Genomic DNA, 14600 nt, shown 5'->3' with positions numbered 1-14600 from the left:
ACCTGGGGAGAGACCCAGCTCCAAATATTGCTGGAGCAGAGCCCCCGGCCCTGACTATTGCTGGAGCTCGGACACCACAAAAGAATATAACCCACTGCCTATGCCACAATCCACTTGGCAGCACCAAACAAGGGATGTTTTCCATGCCCAGGAGACCCAGCCAGGGACTGATGTGCTGGAGATATGTCAGGAAAAGGGACTGAATTGCCAAGGCAGGAAACGAACCATCTACAGCAACGTCATTAACCACAAACACACTCTAGCCATGCTCCAGCCAGTAGGGAAATGGGCAGGAACTCTGGCTGCTCAGCCATGGCCACACGACCAGAGCTGCACAGCAGTGAGTGTGCTGGGGAAGCTGGTCTGAGTGAACAATTGGAAATGACCCTTCAGTGAGAACAGAACCAGAGTGTAGAAAGGCCTCTGTGTCAAGTGGTTGTGGCTGAGGCCTTAGGGAGCTGGGTTAGAAGCCACAGGGTGTTTCTGTGGAGGTTTGATTCTTGCCAGCTAGGCAAGGCCGGTGTGTGGTGTCTCCATGGCTGCACTTTCAGTGATGCAGGTTTTTCTCTCTCCCATTATTCCATGAGCATCCTACTAGATTGCCAGCTGCTTTTCAACTGCAGGGTGGAGACTGTGTGTGCGGGGAGAGACTGTGTGTGTGTTGGGGAAAAGTGAGTGTGTTGAGGTAGGTAGGAGCGGATCATTATTATCCCTACTTGAAAGAGGGAGCAGCTAAGGCTGAGAAAGGAGAATTGACTTGTCTTAGGTCACACACACCCAGCAGAGTTGGGAATAGGACCCAAGAGCCCTGATTTTCAAACTAACCATCAGTAAAGTGCTCTCAGATGAGCTCCAGACCAACAACAGTGCACAGGAATTATTCAGCAAGTATTTGAGGAGAACTGCAATGTTAGAGAGAATCATGAACTGCTCAGAGACCATTAATGCAGAGAAGCAACAAAATCCATCAAACACAGAACTGGTTCTGACTTATTTCCTTGGTCTTAAAAGGGACCAACAAGGACCTGAGTCTCCTCCCTGTCAATAACCCCCGGCTCAGCCAATCAGGGTAGAGACTGAGGAAGGGAGGCTGAGGGTTCTCACCAGACAGCCCAAAGGATGGCCCAGGTCACTGGTGGGGATCACTGCCCGAGCACTATTTCAGCCCCACATTTTTGGGTGGACCTCCCACAGTGGGAGCTGCAGAGCACTCCCCACAACACACACACACACACACACCTCCTGGTGTTGGGAGGGGAACAGGAGAAAGGACAAAAGAAGCAAGAGACAAAGAGAAAGGAGGGAGGGATGGAGGAAAAGGTAAAACAAAAAGGACAAACCCCAATGTCCCCAGTGATTCTAAGTGTGCCCAAGGAGTAGGCGGCTTGGGCCCAGAAGCAGCAAAATTCATCAAACATAGAACTGGTTCTGACTTATTTCCTTGGTCTTAAAAGAGAACAACAAGGATCTGAGTCCCCTCCCTGTCAATAACCCCCTGCTCAGCCAATCAGGGTAGAGACTGAGGACGGGAGGCTGAGGGTTCTCACCAGAGAGCCCAAAGGATGGCCCAGGTCACTGGTGGGGAATCACTGCCCGAGCACTATTTCAGCCCCACATTTTTGGATGGACCTCCCACAGTGGGAGCTGCAGAGCCCTCCCCCGCAACACACACACACACTCTCTCTCTCTCTCTCTCTCTCTCCTAATGTTGGGAGGGGAACAGGAGAAAGAACAAAAGAAGCAAGAGATGAAGAGAAAGGAGGGAGGGAGGGAGGGATGTAGGAAAAGGTGAAACAAAAATAACAAACCCTAATGTCCCCTGTGATTCTAAGGGACAAAATCCCAGGTGCGCAATAAACTTCTGCCTCCTTAAGCTCGTGTTTTCCATGCCTAGAATTCAACTGTCACCAGATGGATCAGACTGAACAGGTTTCAAACCTCCAGGAGGCTCTTACCTTCTAAACAGGGACGGCTGTTTTCTAGTAAAATCACTAAAAGGGAAGGAGAAAACTCGAAAGAGGTTCCTCCTGGCGCTCACGTCCGTAAACCCAAATACTCTCTCAGTCCTCAAAGAGAGACCTGGAGAAGGAGACTTGCTGCAGCAAAGCCACAGGGGTCTCTGAGGTTTCCCTGGCCCCTCGCCCCGGTCCTGCCTGGCTGATGTCAGCATCTCTCTGTGAGGTCACCACCTCCCCCCCACACCTTTGACCAATAGTCTGAGGTCCTGCAAAAGGCCTTTGTGATGTCACTGCCACACCCCTCCCTTGCTGGGCTAATGTCCTGCCCCTGGCCAGGCCCTTTGGAGGTTTGAGCTGCTCCCTGTGGATCACCCCACTCAAGGAGCGTTTGTTCTAGGCAGCAAGCCGGCTAGACAGAGAAACATCAGACGCTGCTCCCAATGCTACACTCAGTTTTTCAGAAATTATGGCCAGAAGAGACCATTAGAGCATCTAATCATAGAATCATAGAATATCAGGGTTGGAAGGGACTTCAGGAGGTCATCTACTCCAATCTACTGCTCAAAGCAGGACCAATCCCCAACTAAATCATCCCAGCCAGGGCTTTGTCAAGCCTGAGCTTAAAAACCTGTAAGGAAGGAGATTCCACCACCTCCCTAGGTAACCCATTCCAGTGCTTCACCACTCTCTTAGTGAAAAAGTTTTTCCTAATATCCAACCTAAACCTCCCGCACTGCAACTTGAGACCATTACTCCTTGTTCTATCATCAGGTACCACTGAGAACAGTCTAGATCCATCCTCTTTGGAACCCCCTGTCAGGTAGTTGAAAGCAGCTATCAAATCCCCCTCAGTCTTCTCTTCTGCAGACTAAACAAGCCCAGTTTCCTCAGCCTCTCCTCATAAGTCATATGCTTCAGCCCCCTAATGATTTTTTGTTGCCCTCTGCTGGACTCTTTCCAATTTTTCCACATCCTTCTTGTAGTGTGGGGCCCAAAACTGGACACAGTACTCCAGATGAGGCTTCACCAATGTCTAATAGAGGGGAATGATCACATCCCTCGATCTGCCGGCAATGCCCCTAATTATACAGCCCAAAATGCCGTTAGCCTTCTTGGCAACAAGGGCACACTGTTGACTCATAGCCAGCTTCTCGTCTACTGTAACCTCTTGGTCCTTTTCTGCAGAACTGCTTCCTAGCCATTTGGTCCCTAGTCTGTAGCAGTGAATGGGATTCTTCCGTCTTAAGTGCAGGACTCTGCATTTGTCCTTGTTGAACCTCATCAGGTTTCTTTTGGCCCAGTCCTCTAATTTGTCTAGGTCCCTCTGTATCCTATCCCTACCCTCCAGCGTATCTATCACTCCTCCCAGTTTAGTGTCATCTGCAAACTTGCTGAGGGTGCAGTCCACACCATCCTCCAGATCGTTAATGAAGATATTGAACAAAACCGGCCCCAGGACCGACCCTTGGGGCACTCCACTTGAAATTGGCTGCCAACTAGACATGGAGCCGTTGATCACTACCCATTGAGCCCAACGATCTAGCCAGGTTTCTATCCACCTTATAGTCCATTCATCCAGCCCATACTTCTTTAACTTGCTGGCAAGAATACTGTGGGAGACTGTATCAAAAGCTTTGCTAAAGTCAAAGAATAACACATCCACTGCTTTCCCCTCATCCACAAACCCAGTTATCTCCTCATAGAAGGCAATTAGGTTAGTAAGGCATGACTTGCCCTTGGTGAATCCATGCTGACTGTTCCTGATCACTTTCCTCTCCTCTAAGTGCTTCAGAATTGATTCCTTGAGGACCTGCTCCATAATTTTTCCAGGGACTGTGGTGAGGCTGACTAACCTGTAGTTCCCCTCTTCCTTCCCTTTTTTAAAGATGGGCACTACAGTAGCCTTTTTCCAGTCATCCAGGACCTCCCCTGATCACCATGATTTTTCAAAGATAATGGCCAATGGCTCTGCAACCACATCCGCCAACTCCTTTAGCACCCTCGGATGCAGCGCATCCGGCCCCATGGACTTGTGCTCATCCAGTTTTTCTAAACAGTTCTGAACCACTTCTTTCTCCACAGAGGGCTGGTCACCTTCTCCCCATGCTGTGCTGCCCAGTGCAGCAGTCTGGGAGCTGACCTTGTTTGTGAAGACAGAGGCAAAAAAAACCATTGAGTACATTAGCTTTTTCCACATCCTCTGTCCACTAAGTTACCTCCCTCATTCAGTAAGGGGCCCACACTTTCCTTGACTTTCTTCATGTTGCTAACATACCTGAAGAAACCCTTCTTGTTACTCTTAACATCTCTTGCTAGATGCAACTCCAAGTGTGATTTGGCCTTCCTGATTTCACTCCTGCATGCCTGAGCAATATTTTTATACTCCTCCCTGGTCATTTGTCCAATCTTCCACTTCTTGTAAGCTTCTTTTTTGTGTTTAAGATCAGCAAGGATTTCACTGTTAAGCCAAGCTTGTCGCCTGCCATATTTACTATTCTTTCTACACATCGGGATGTTTTTTTCCTGCAACCTCAATAAGGATTCTTTAATCCTTTAGAGGATTGGAACTGATTTCAGTGAAGGGACATGTTTGCTAGGTTTTTATGCATTTGCACAGGAAAACTTTGAGTGTTCTATTCATTTCAGGAATCCCTATTCAGTGGAACTCCTGAACATAATGGAAATGCCATTATTTTTGTTGAAGGAAGAGGTTTATAAGGGGGCACTTGGATTTGAACCAAGGACCACTTGAACTGCAGTCAAACACTCTACCACTGAGCTATACCCCCATGGCTGCTGTGTAGGTAAGTCAGAGATCTTAAAGATTTTGAAGGACAGGCCCTGCCTCAGAGATCTCCTGTTCTGTTCCCAGACCACAGTGCTTTTAAAAATGGAGTTTGATTAAATTTATAGATCCATGTAAACACCACAGCTTGCACACCCACTCCCATAGCTTCCCCCAGTGGCATAGCTACCACCTCTCGGGGAGATGGATTAACTACACAGACGGGACAGCTCTCTCCCCTCTGCTTAGAGCATCTTCATTATTTATGAATAGGTGGGAAATAAACTCCTGAATGGACAGTAACCAATTTATCAAATATTGCTGGGTCTGCATTCAATATGGGTACCTGGTCGTATTGGCTGGATTAGTAGGAGCATTGCCGGCAGATCGAGGGAAGTGATTATTCCCTTCTATTCGGCACTAGTGAGGCCACATCTGGAGCATTGAGTCCAATTTTCGCCCCCCCACTACAGAAACAAATTGGAGAGAGTCTAGGGGAGGGCAACAAAAATGATTAGGGGGCAGGGGACTTATGAGGAGAGGCTGAGGGCAGGGCTGCCCGGGGGGAGGGCAGGTGGGGCAATTTGCCCCAGGCCCTGCAGGGCCCCCATGAGAACACAGGATTCTAGAGTATTGCAACATTTTTTAATGGAAGGGGCCCCCAAAATTGTTTTGCCCCAGGCCCCCTGAATCCTCTGGGCGGCCCTGCCCACTCCACCCCCTTCCCTTGTTCTCTCTCTGAGGCCCCACCTGTGCTCCGCCCTCACTCCCATTGGCCACTTCCCACCCCCGCTCTTCCACTGGGGCTGAGGTCTGCTGGTCCACCTTCCGCTCGCTCCTCTCCTCCCTGAAGGCCTCCTTGTGCCTCTCCACCCCGTACCCCAAGGCCTGCCTGCTGCCCCCACCTCTCTGCCCCTCCCCTGAGACCCGCCCTGCCCACCGCCCCCACCTCTCTGCCCCTCCCCTGAGACCCGCCCTGCCCACCGCCCCCACCTCTCTGCCCCTCCCCTGAGACCCACCCTGCCCACCACCCCCACCTCTCTGCCCCTCCCCTGAGACCCGCCCTGCCCACCACCCCCACCTCTCTGCCCCTCCCCCGAGACCCGCCCTGCCCACCGCCCCCACCTCTCTGCCCCTCCCCTGAGACCCGCCCTGCCCACCGCCCCCAACTCTCTGCCCCTCCCTTGAGACCCGCCCTGCCCACCGCCCCCACCTCTCTGCTCCTCCCCTGAGACCCGCCCTGCCCACCGCCCCCACCTCTCTGCCCCCTCCCCTGAGACCTGCCCTGCCCACCGCTCCCACCTCTCTGCCCCTCCCCCGAGACCCGCCCTGCCCACCGCCCCCACCTCTCTGCCCCCTCCCCTGAGACCCGCCCTGCCCACCGCCCCCACCTCTCTGCCCCCTCCCCTAAGACCAGCCCTGCCCACCGCCCCCACCTCTCTGCCCTTCCCCTGAGACCCGCCCTGCCCACTGCCCCCACCTCTCTGCCCCTCCCCTGAGACCCGCCCTGCCCACCGCCCCCACCTCTCTGCCCCTCCCCTGAGACCCGCCCTGCCCACCACCCCCACCTCTCTGCCCCTCCCCTGAGACCCTCCCTGCCCACCTCCCCCACCTCTCTGCCCCTCCCCTGAGACCCGCCCTGCCCACCGCCCCCACCTCTCTGCCCCTTCCCTGAGACCCGCCCTGCCCACCGCCCCCACCCCTCTGCCCCTCCCCTGAGACCCGCCCTGCCCACCACCCCACCTCTCTGCCCCCTCCCCTGAGACCCGCCCTGCCCACCGCCCCCACCTCTCTGCCCCCTCCCCTGAGACCCGCCCTGCCCACCGCCCCCACCTCTCTGCCCCCTCCCCTGAGACCCACCCTGCCCTCCGCCCCCACCTCTCTGCCCCTCCCCCGAGACCCGCCCTGCCCACCGCCCCCACCTCTCTGCCCCTCCCCTGAGACCCGCCCCGCCCACCGCCCCCACCTCTCTGCCCCCTCCCCTGAGACCCGCCCTGCCCACCGCCCCCACCTCTCTGCCCCTCCCCTGAGACCCGCCCCGCCCACCGCCCCCACCTCTCTGCCCCCTCCCCTGAGACCCGCCCTGCCCACCGCCCCCACCTCTCTTCCCCTCCCTTGAGACCCGCCCTGCCCACCTCTTTCCTCAGTCGTCTGTTGTTATTCCATGAAACATCAAGGATGGAATAAAAAGCTGAGTTTACTCACTGATGTGCTGGGGATATGGCAGGAAAGGGACTGTCTGAATGATCAAGGCAGGAAATGGACAACAATCTACAGCAACGTCATTGACCACAAACACACTCTCCTCATGCTCCAGCCAGAAGGGAAATGAGCAGGAATTCTTGCAGTTCAGCCATGGACACACTTACACAATGGCACGGCAGTGTGTGTGCTGAGGGAGCTGGTCTGAGGAAACAACTGGAATTGATCACTCAGTGAGAACAGAACTAGAGTGCAGTGAGAGACACATCTCAACCAAGTAGTTGTGGCTGAGTGGTTAAGGCGGTGGACTAGAAATCCATTGTCGTCTCCCTGCGCAGGTTTGAATCCTGCCAACTATGGAGAAAGTTGTGGTTCTTTAGTTTCAAGGGAGCTGGGTCTTGTCTCACTCTCAAGCTGTCTCTACACTATTGGGTAATGCGGCTTTAAAGTGTTTTAATTAAACAGCTGTTGCATGTCCACACTATGCCCCTTGTGTCACCAGAGCACATCCACGCTAGAATCTTGGATGGCCACAGAGAGCAGTGCACTGTGGGTAGCTGTGCAACTGGCTGCAGGGTGCTTTGGGAAGGGTTTGCAATGCCTCATGGGCCGGTGTAGCATCACATGATGCAGGTTTCTCTATCCCACCGTTCCACGGGCATCTTACTAGATTGCCAGCTGCTTCTCAACTGCAGTGTGCGTGGCGGGGTAGAGACTGTGTGTGTGTGGGGAGAGGGAGTGTGTGTGTGGGGAGAGGGAGTGTGTCACACACTGTCTCTATGTTCAGACAGCTGCTGCAAGCAACCAGTCCTGAGGCAGGGGGAGGGGGCAGCCCCAACATCAGCCCCCGCTTCCCTCACTGGCTCAGCTCAGCACAGCAGCCTCTGTCACACGCACACACACACACCGCTGCTGCTTAGCTCTGTGTCAGGGGTGCAGGAACAGGGGGTTTAGAGGGCCGTGGCCCCACCACTCTTAACTGGCTGTTAGGAGAAATGATGGAGGGGGGAAAGGGGGAGTCTTGGGGGGGGGAGAGGCATTCTGTGGGTGTGGCCTCGGGGGGAGAGGTGGTGTGAGTGTGGGTCCTTGGGGAAGGGGTGTCATGGGAGTGCCACAGTTCAGACAATAGTGACCCCCCCACTGTAAGGAAGCTCCCGCCGCCCCTGCTCTGTGTTCGTAGCGCGGGAGAGAGCAGCGTTCCAGGGCAGTGATTTGCTCCCCGGGGCTCCGCCAGGGGGGCTTGGGAGGCTGCAGGGAGCCCTGGGCCCTTTAAATCACCAGCCTGGGGAAGCCGGGCCGGGCTGGCACAGCGTACCCGCTCTCGCCAGTACCCCATACCGGAATGTACCAGCTTACGTTCACTTCTGGAAGGTCCTCACGTGGATCAATAACTGGTTAAAAGCCAGGAGACAAAGGATAGGAATAAATGGACAGTTTTCAGGATGCAAACAGGTAACTAGTGGTGCCTGTACTGGGACTAGTCAACATCTTCATAAACGATCTGCTGAACACCGAGGTGACAAAATGTGCGGATGATCCAAAACTACAGAGGATAGTTAAGTCCAAAGCAGACTGGGAGGAGCTAAAAAGAGATTTCACAAAACTGGGTGAAAGGGCAACAAAATGGCAGATGAAATTCAATGTTGATCAATGCAAAGTGATGCACATTGGCAAACATAATCCCAACTCTACATAGAAAACAATGGGATGTAAAATAGCTGTTCCAACTCAAGTGAGAGATCTCGGAGTCACTGTGGATAGTTCTCTGCAAACATCCACTCAATGTGCAGTGGCAGGCAAAAAGTGAACAGAATGTTGGGAATCATGAAGAAAGGGATAGAGAATAAGAGAGAAAATCTTATTGCCACTGTATAAATCCATGGTATGCCCATATCTTGAATACTGCGTGCAGATATGGTCGCTCCATCGTAAAAAAGATGTATTGGAATTGGAAAAGGTTCAGAAACGGGTATGGAGTGTCTGCCATATGAGGAGAGAATAATAAGACTGGGACTTTTCAGCTTGGAGAAAAGCTGACTAAGGGGAAATATGCTAGAGGTCTATAAAATCATGACTGGTGTGGGGAAAGTAAATAAGGAGTGTTACTTATTCCTTCTCATAACACAAGAACTAGGGGTCACAAAATGAAATGAATAGGCAGCCCGTTTAAAACAAACACAAGGAAGTATTTTTTCACACAACGCACAGTCAACCTGCGGAACTCCTTGCCAGAGGAGGTTGTGAAGGCCAAGACTATAACAGGGTTCAAAAAAAGAGCTAAATCAATTCATGGAGGACATGCTCTGAGCCAGGATGGGCAGGGATGGTGTCCCTAGTCTCTGTTTGCCAGGAGCTGGGAATAGGTGACAGGGGATGGATCACTTGGTGATTCCCTGTTCTGCTCATTCCCTCTGGGGCACCTGGCTTTGGCCGCTATGGGAAGACAGGATACTGGGTTAGATGGACCCAGTCTGACCCAGTCTGGCCGTTCGTATGTCCTTATGTCCTTACGTCCTTATGCTCCTTTCATACAGATGCCTGGGATTCTGCCTCACAATGTGTCCCTGAGGTCTCAGCCAAAATGCCCAGACAGGCAAACACTCTGGGCTCCTGAAGCCTCTGCCCCCCACCTAGTGCCCTATGGCTCATCCCTGACCCTTGCTGCTGCTCCTTGCTATAGACTGTGAGAGGAGCGGAGGCAGCGCAGGAGCCTTCTGGGGACGCAGAGCTGAGGATTTGGGAGAGACACATTGTCTGAGACATCAGAGCTCTGCAAACCCTGCAGCCACCCCCTCAATCCGGGGCCTGTTCCAGCCCTGAGTCTGGGCTGCCGCGATCCCTCCCTCAGAGCAGGGCGCCCACAGATTACAGCCTGTAAATAGGCATGTGAGACTAACTCCTGCTTTCCCTGACAGGGCCTCCCCTACACCAAGTGCCTCTCCCAGGCAAGATGTGTCTTCGGTGCCCCCCCCATATGTTAAAATTTTGAATATCTTATTTTTCATTGCATTTGTAGCTCATTTCATGATTTTGACGCACAATTTCAATGCATGATTTTCTCTGTCATATAAGATGATAAATTTGCAGGCTAGGTTCTGTAAACCTGTATTTATTCATGCCATATATAAGCAAATAAAACATGCATTTTCTTTAAGCATATAGAAACTTTTTAATTTTAATGGTAACTGAAATGTACTAACATCTAGAAATGGAACTGTCAGTAGCACAGGGTGGGCCGGTATTAAATAGTGTTACAGTCGGAGACAGCGTTAGGATGTTAACCCCAGGCCTTTAGTTGAAAGGTCGCTTCTCTCGCCTTTCCCCCATGAACTGAAGCGCAGCATTACAGAGATCCAAAGATTGGCCAATGGCATTTCCAAGTGCTAAAATAGCAAGCGATGTCAGTCTCTCATTGGCCATCAGCGACTGAAGATGTGGTTTAATGAGCCGGAGCTTCAAGGTGAGGGTGGCTCTGTCCACTGCCTTCCGTTGCGCTGCTGGGCCCCAAGTCCCTGGTGGCCAATATGTGAAGCTGGGAGAAGAGAGTGGGGTGGCAAGTGGCGGCAGGACTTTTGCCACCAGGGTCTAGCTGCCCAACTTCCTCCTGGTACTGCTGGCCCCCCGTCGCCTTCAGGTAACCCAGGAACTAAGGCAGGAATAGGGCGAGGAAGCAAGTAAAGCCGAGCAAGGAAGGCAAAAGTGAATCTTGTCTGCATGGGCCGCTCGCAATGACGTCCTTTTTCTGTGCCACAACTGACAAAAACATCCCAGACTGAAAAGTAATAGGCCAAAAAGAAACCGAGCAGCTGCTCAAGTAGTTCAGTTGGGAGCGTGCTAGACTAACAGGCTCTTCTGTCCCCCTTTGTGCACGGGTGGGATGTTTTCTGAAAGTGCAGCAGTGCCTTTAACTGCCACAAGTCCCTCATTTCAGGCTATGCAGCAGGAAAAGGCAGCATGGGCTTCTGCACCGAGTTGGCCCACCTGACCTTTCATTCTTCTCTTGCTCTTTGTCAGCAAGGGGAAGAAAAAGCAGCTCTCCCTCAAGCTGGAGTCACAAGGGCGACGTAAGGACGACTTCCTGAGCGCCCGCTCCAGTCCTCTGCTCTGCCAGCTGACCTATTGAAGGGCTGCCACCACTTTCTCTAGGTTTGTCCATCGGTCTGTGCCAGGGTGAGCAAAAGCCAAGCAGATGGAGTTTCTGTAGTGTAGTGGTTATCACATTTGCCTAACATGCAAAAGGTCCCTGGTTCAAAACCAGGCAGAAACATGCTGGCTTCCTTTTGCCAGATCCCCTTGCTGTTCAGGAAGATGCTCCTCCTTCTCCTATTGGCCTGTCCCTGGGATAACTCCAACCCCTGCATGACAGAGGGTGCTGACAGCAGTGGAGAAAGCACCTTGGTGTCAGGCTGGAGAACCTAGAGGAGTGCGGCGTGTCACCTTTTGGAGGCTTGTGGCTTGGTCTCCTCTGCTGTTGGAGGTTGGCTGGTGGAGGCCGACTCTTCCTGCTGGCCTCCTCTGCGTGACTTGCCAAAGGAGGAAGTGAGGCAGGAATGGGGCAAAAGAGGAAAGTCGAGCTGAGGGCAGAAAGTAAGCACATCATTGCGGCTAAGTGGGGTTAGCAGAGCATCACCATTCGTTCTGCAAAGCCGGGGGAGGTGCGGTTGGCTGCTGGGAGGCAGAATCCTGTGCCTGCCTCTTGGCTTCCCAGGGATGGCTCCTTGCAGCCCAAGGAGAAGCGGGGTTCTGGGGGGAAGGAAAAGCAGCAATGGCGAGGCTGAGTGGGCTCCTTTCTGGCCGAGATGGTGGGTCTGGGAGTTGCCTGTAAGCCATAAGTGGACTTGGTGCAGTGAAAACTGCTGCTCCATTCTGGCTGACCTGGGGGAGCCATTAATGACTTGGGAGTGGGGGCAGGGCGCTGGCTGTGAGCAAATGGGATCCAGGAAGCCCCAGGCTGCCCCTCCAGGGGCCGAGTCTTCTTCTTCTCTCCTGCCACGGGGAGCCCGGCCTAGAGCCTGCCCAGCATGCACTGCAGCTCGAGCATTAAGCCTTCCTGTGGCATAACCTAACTACGGCCTAGTGTAATCAGGTGTAAAGTTTAGATTGTGAATTTATCTTTAATTTCCATGGTAACTTACTTTGCTCTTTTATGCCTACCACTTATAATCCTTAAAACTCCATCTTTCTGTAGTTAATAAATCTGTTTTATGCTGGACTTAAACTGGTGTATTTTGCTTGAAGTTCTTGGGAAATCGCAGCTCCATTACAAGGCTGGTTCATGTACGATTCACAGTGAGGGAGGGGTGGACCCTGCATAATAAACTCACACTGATCAGGCTTCTGATTAAAGGCAAGATGGTATGATCCAGGGGCGCAAGGCTGCAGAGCTGGGGGGAATTGGCGGGAGGCTCTCTATCTATCATTAGTGTTATGAGTGGCTGGGAGAAGCATTCATGTAACAGTTGGATGTGTCCCTACGTGTGGATGTCTGTGTAAGTGCAATATCTGCCAGAGATTCTCAGTTCCTCACAGCATCACAGTGTGAGAGGGAGCCCAGGCAGTGGGACACAGGCTCAGGGGTCCCACTGTTCAGGTTGCATCCCATAGATCCCATCACAGACTTTCAACAACCACAGCAGATGTTCACTGGAACAGTGAGAGAGATGGCAAAATAGTGATCTCCAGGGCCTGTAGACATCAAACTATCAGGAATTCTGCACACAGAGAGGACCCTGCAAGTGGAAAATGCCTTTGGAAAAGACCCTTCTGTCCCCAGCTGTGGTCGTACAGTGCTTAGTGCTCTGCATTGTGACCTCAAGAGCCATGGATGCAAGTTGAGTTATGGCGACCTTTTCCTTGTCTCCACGTTTCTTAGGTGCCTCCTTCCAACACTTGTCAGAAAAAACGACCGGTTTCTTTTGGAAGCATTTGCATTGCAAGGCAGAGGCAGTCCTCTCTGTTTCCTCAAAAGATTGACCAAAAAGTGGGAGGAGTGAACACATTTGGCAAGGCACCACTGGGTGCTGCATCTCTAACCTCCACTTTACCTGGCAGGTGCCTCTGGGACTTTTCTCCCAGCGGCTCCATTTTTCATCAGTGACAATCAAAAGGAAGATGACATGACATCTGTGTGCAGACATCCCCAGCGAATCACAAGGACGTGTGGCGCAGGCTCTCGTGTTGCAGCAATTGCAGTTGAAGCAACCACCATGCTAATGCCAGTCACAGCAGCCTTTTCATCAACTCCAGGCTTGTGATTTGATTCTTTCCAATGCTTCTCTCCAAAGAAGCCTTTTCCTTAGCAAGCAATGACTTAGATACCAAGGGAGGTCTCTTCTGTTTCCCGGAAAGACACAGGAAAATGTGAGCAGAGCAGACGAAAGCCATAGAACAAGGCATCACTGGGAGTTGAACCCAGGATCCCCTGTTTACTAAACAGGTGCTTTAAGCCAGCTAAGCCATGGTGCCTGCCTCAAGAAAGTATTTGCCAATGCTCCATTTGATGGTGCAGGACAACACCTGCAACTTCCAAACTACAGACGTTCCCCATTTCCCTCAAGACTTGCAAGGAAGAACTGTCAGGCCAAGCCAGGATCTCCTGGTTACTAGGAAGACACTTCAGCCAGCTCTTCCCAAAGATCACTATCCAGAGACCTTTAAACAGCCACTGCAGATGTTCAACAACAAAGAGATGCCAAAGTGGAGTTCTCCACTGCCTGCAGCCGTCACGCTACCAGGAGTTCTGTGCACAGAGATGCCCCTGCTGGTGGGAAAAGGCTTTGGTAGAGACTCTTCTGACACCAGCCGTTCTCATATATTGTTTAGCACTTTGTGTTGTGGCTTCAGCATCCACAGATGCCAGTTCAATTGGGGGACATTTTTCCTGTCTCCACATTTGTGTAATGGCTCCTTTCAACACTTGTCACCAAAAAGACCTGTTTCTTTTGCAAGCGATGTACAGCTAGGCAAAGGCAGTCTTCTCCATTTCCTCAAAAGATCACCAAGCTGTGGGGAGAGGAGACACATTCAGCCAAGCTGGATGCTGAATCTCCTCTTTCTTCAGCAGGTGTCTGTGAAGGACATAAATCTCCATCGTGTAGAGGTCAAGAATAGGAGTTTATTACACACAGCGCTGGCAGAGTGGGCTTATTAGGCTCAGAGACACAGTTAATTAATTAATTACAATAGACTATATAGATTTTCCACGGGTGGGGGAAAGTGACGGGGTAGGCAGTTCCACACCGCAGGACAGGTTTTGCAGCAAGACAAGATAGCACAGTAGCCAATGGTTAACAGGTTACATAATGTCTCCACCCATGGTCTCAAGTTAGCAAGTTAACATTTCATTAATACTTTGATAATATGTTATTAGTATAAAATATATATGTTGAATTCTGATTTGGGGTCCATAGGAATGGAACAACTCCTTTGATTGTCCAACAGGTACATTCCTAGGGGTTAAAGCAAAGAAAGAGTGAAAGTATATGGCAATAAAGATAGTTTTCTGTGTGTCTTAAGGCAGGCATTGGTCCCTTGGAAGGGAGGTGGAAGGATGCCATATCTTATACTGACGTGCCAACTTTTCATAAACTCAAGGTTGGCTCTGTGGGAAGAACGTCTCCCTAGAGAAGAAACAAACACAATAGGAATAGGGATTC

General features: G+C 51.8%; 3 non-coding genes across 3 annotated transcripts; 1 reads left to right on the top strand and 2 right to left on the bottom strand.

Annotated features, from left to right (window-relative positions):
- Positions 1-4675: 4675 nt before the first annotated feature.
- TRNAC-GCA lies at positions 4676-4747 on the bottom strand. The gene has a single exon. It is a non-coding gene; the product is annotated as a tRNA-Cys (tRNA).
- A 6392-nt stretch (positions 4748-11139) lies between these two features.
- TRNAV-AAC lies at positions 11140-11212 on the top strand. The gene has a single exon. It is a non-coding gene; the product is annotated as a tRNA-Val (tRNA).
- Positions 11213-13335: 2123 nt separating this feature from the next.
- TRNAT-AGU lies at positions 13336-13410 on the bottom strand. Its single transcript has one exon. It is a non-coding gene; the product is annotated as a tRNA-Thr (tRNA).
- Positions 13411-14600: the final 1190 nt, after the last annotated feature.

The sequence above is a fragment of the Mauremys mutica genome, unplaced genomic scaffold (assembly GCF_020497125.1).
Source record: "Mauremys mutica isolate MM-2020 ecotype Southern unplaced genomic scaffold, ASM2049712v1 Super-Scaffold_100033, whole genome shotgun sequence".
Classification (NCBI taxonomy): Eukaryota; Metazoa; Chordata; order Testudines; family Geoemydidae; genus Mauremys; species Mauremys mutica.
Note: the sequence above shows the minus strand (reverse complement) of the source record. Positions and strands in the feature narration are given on the sequence as shown.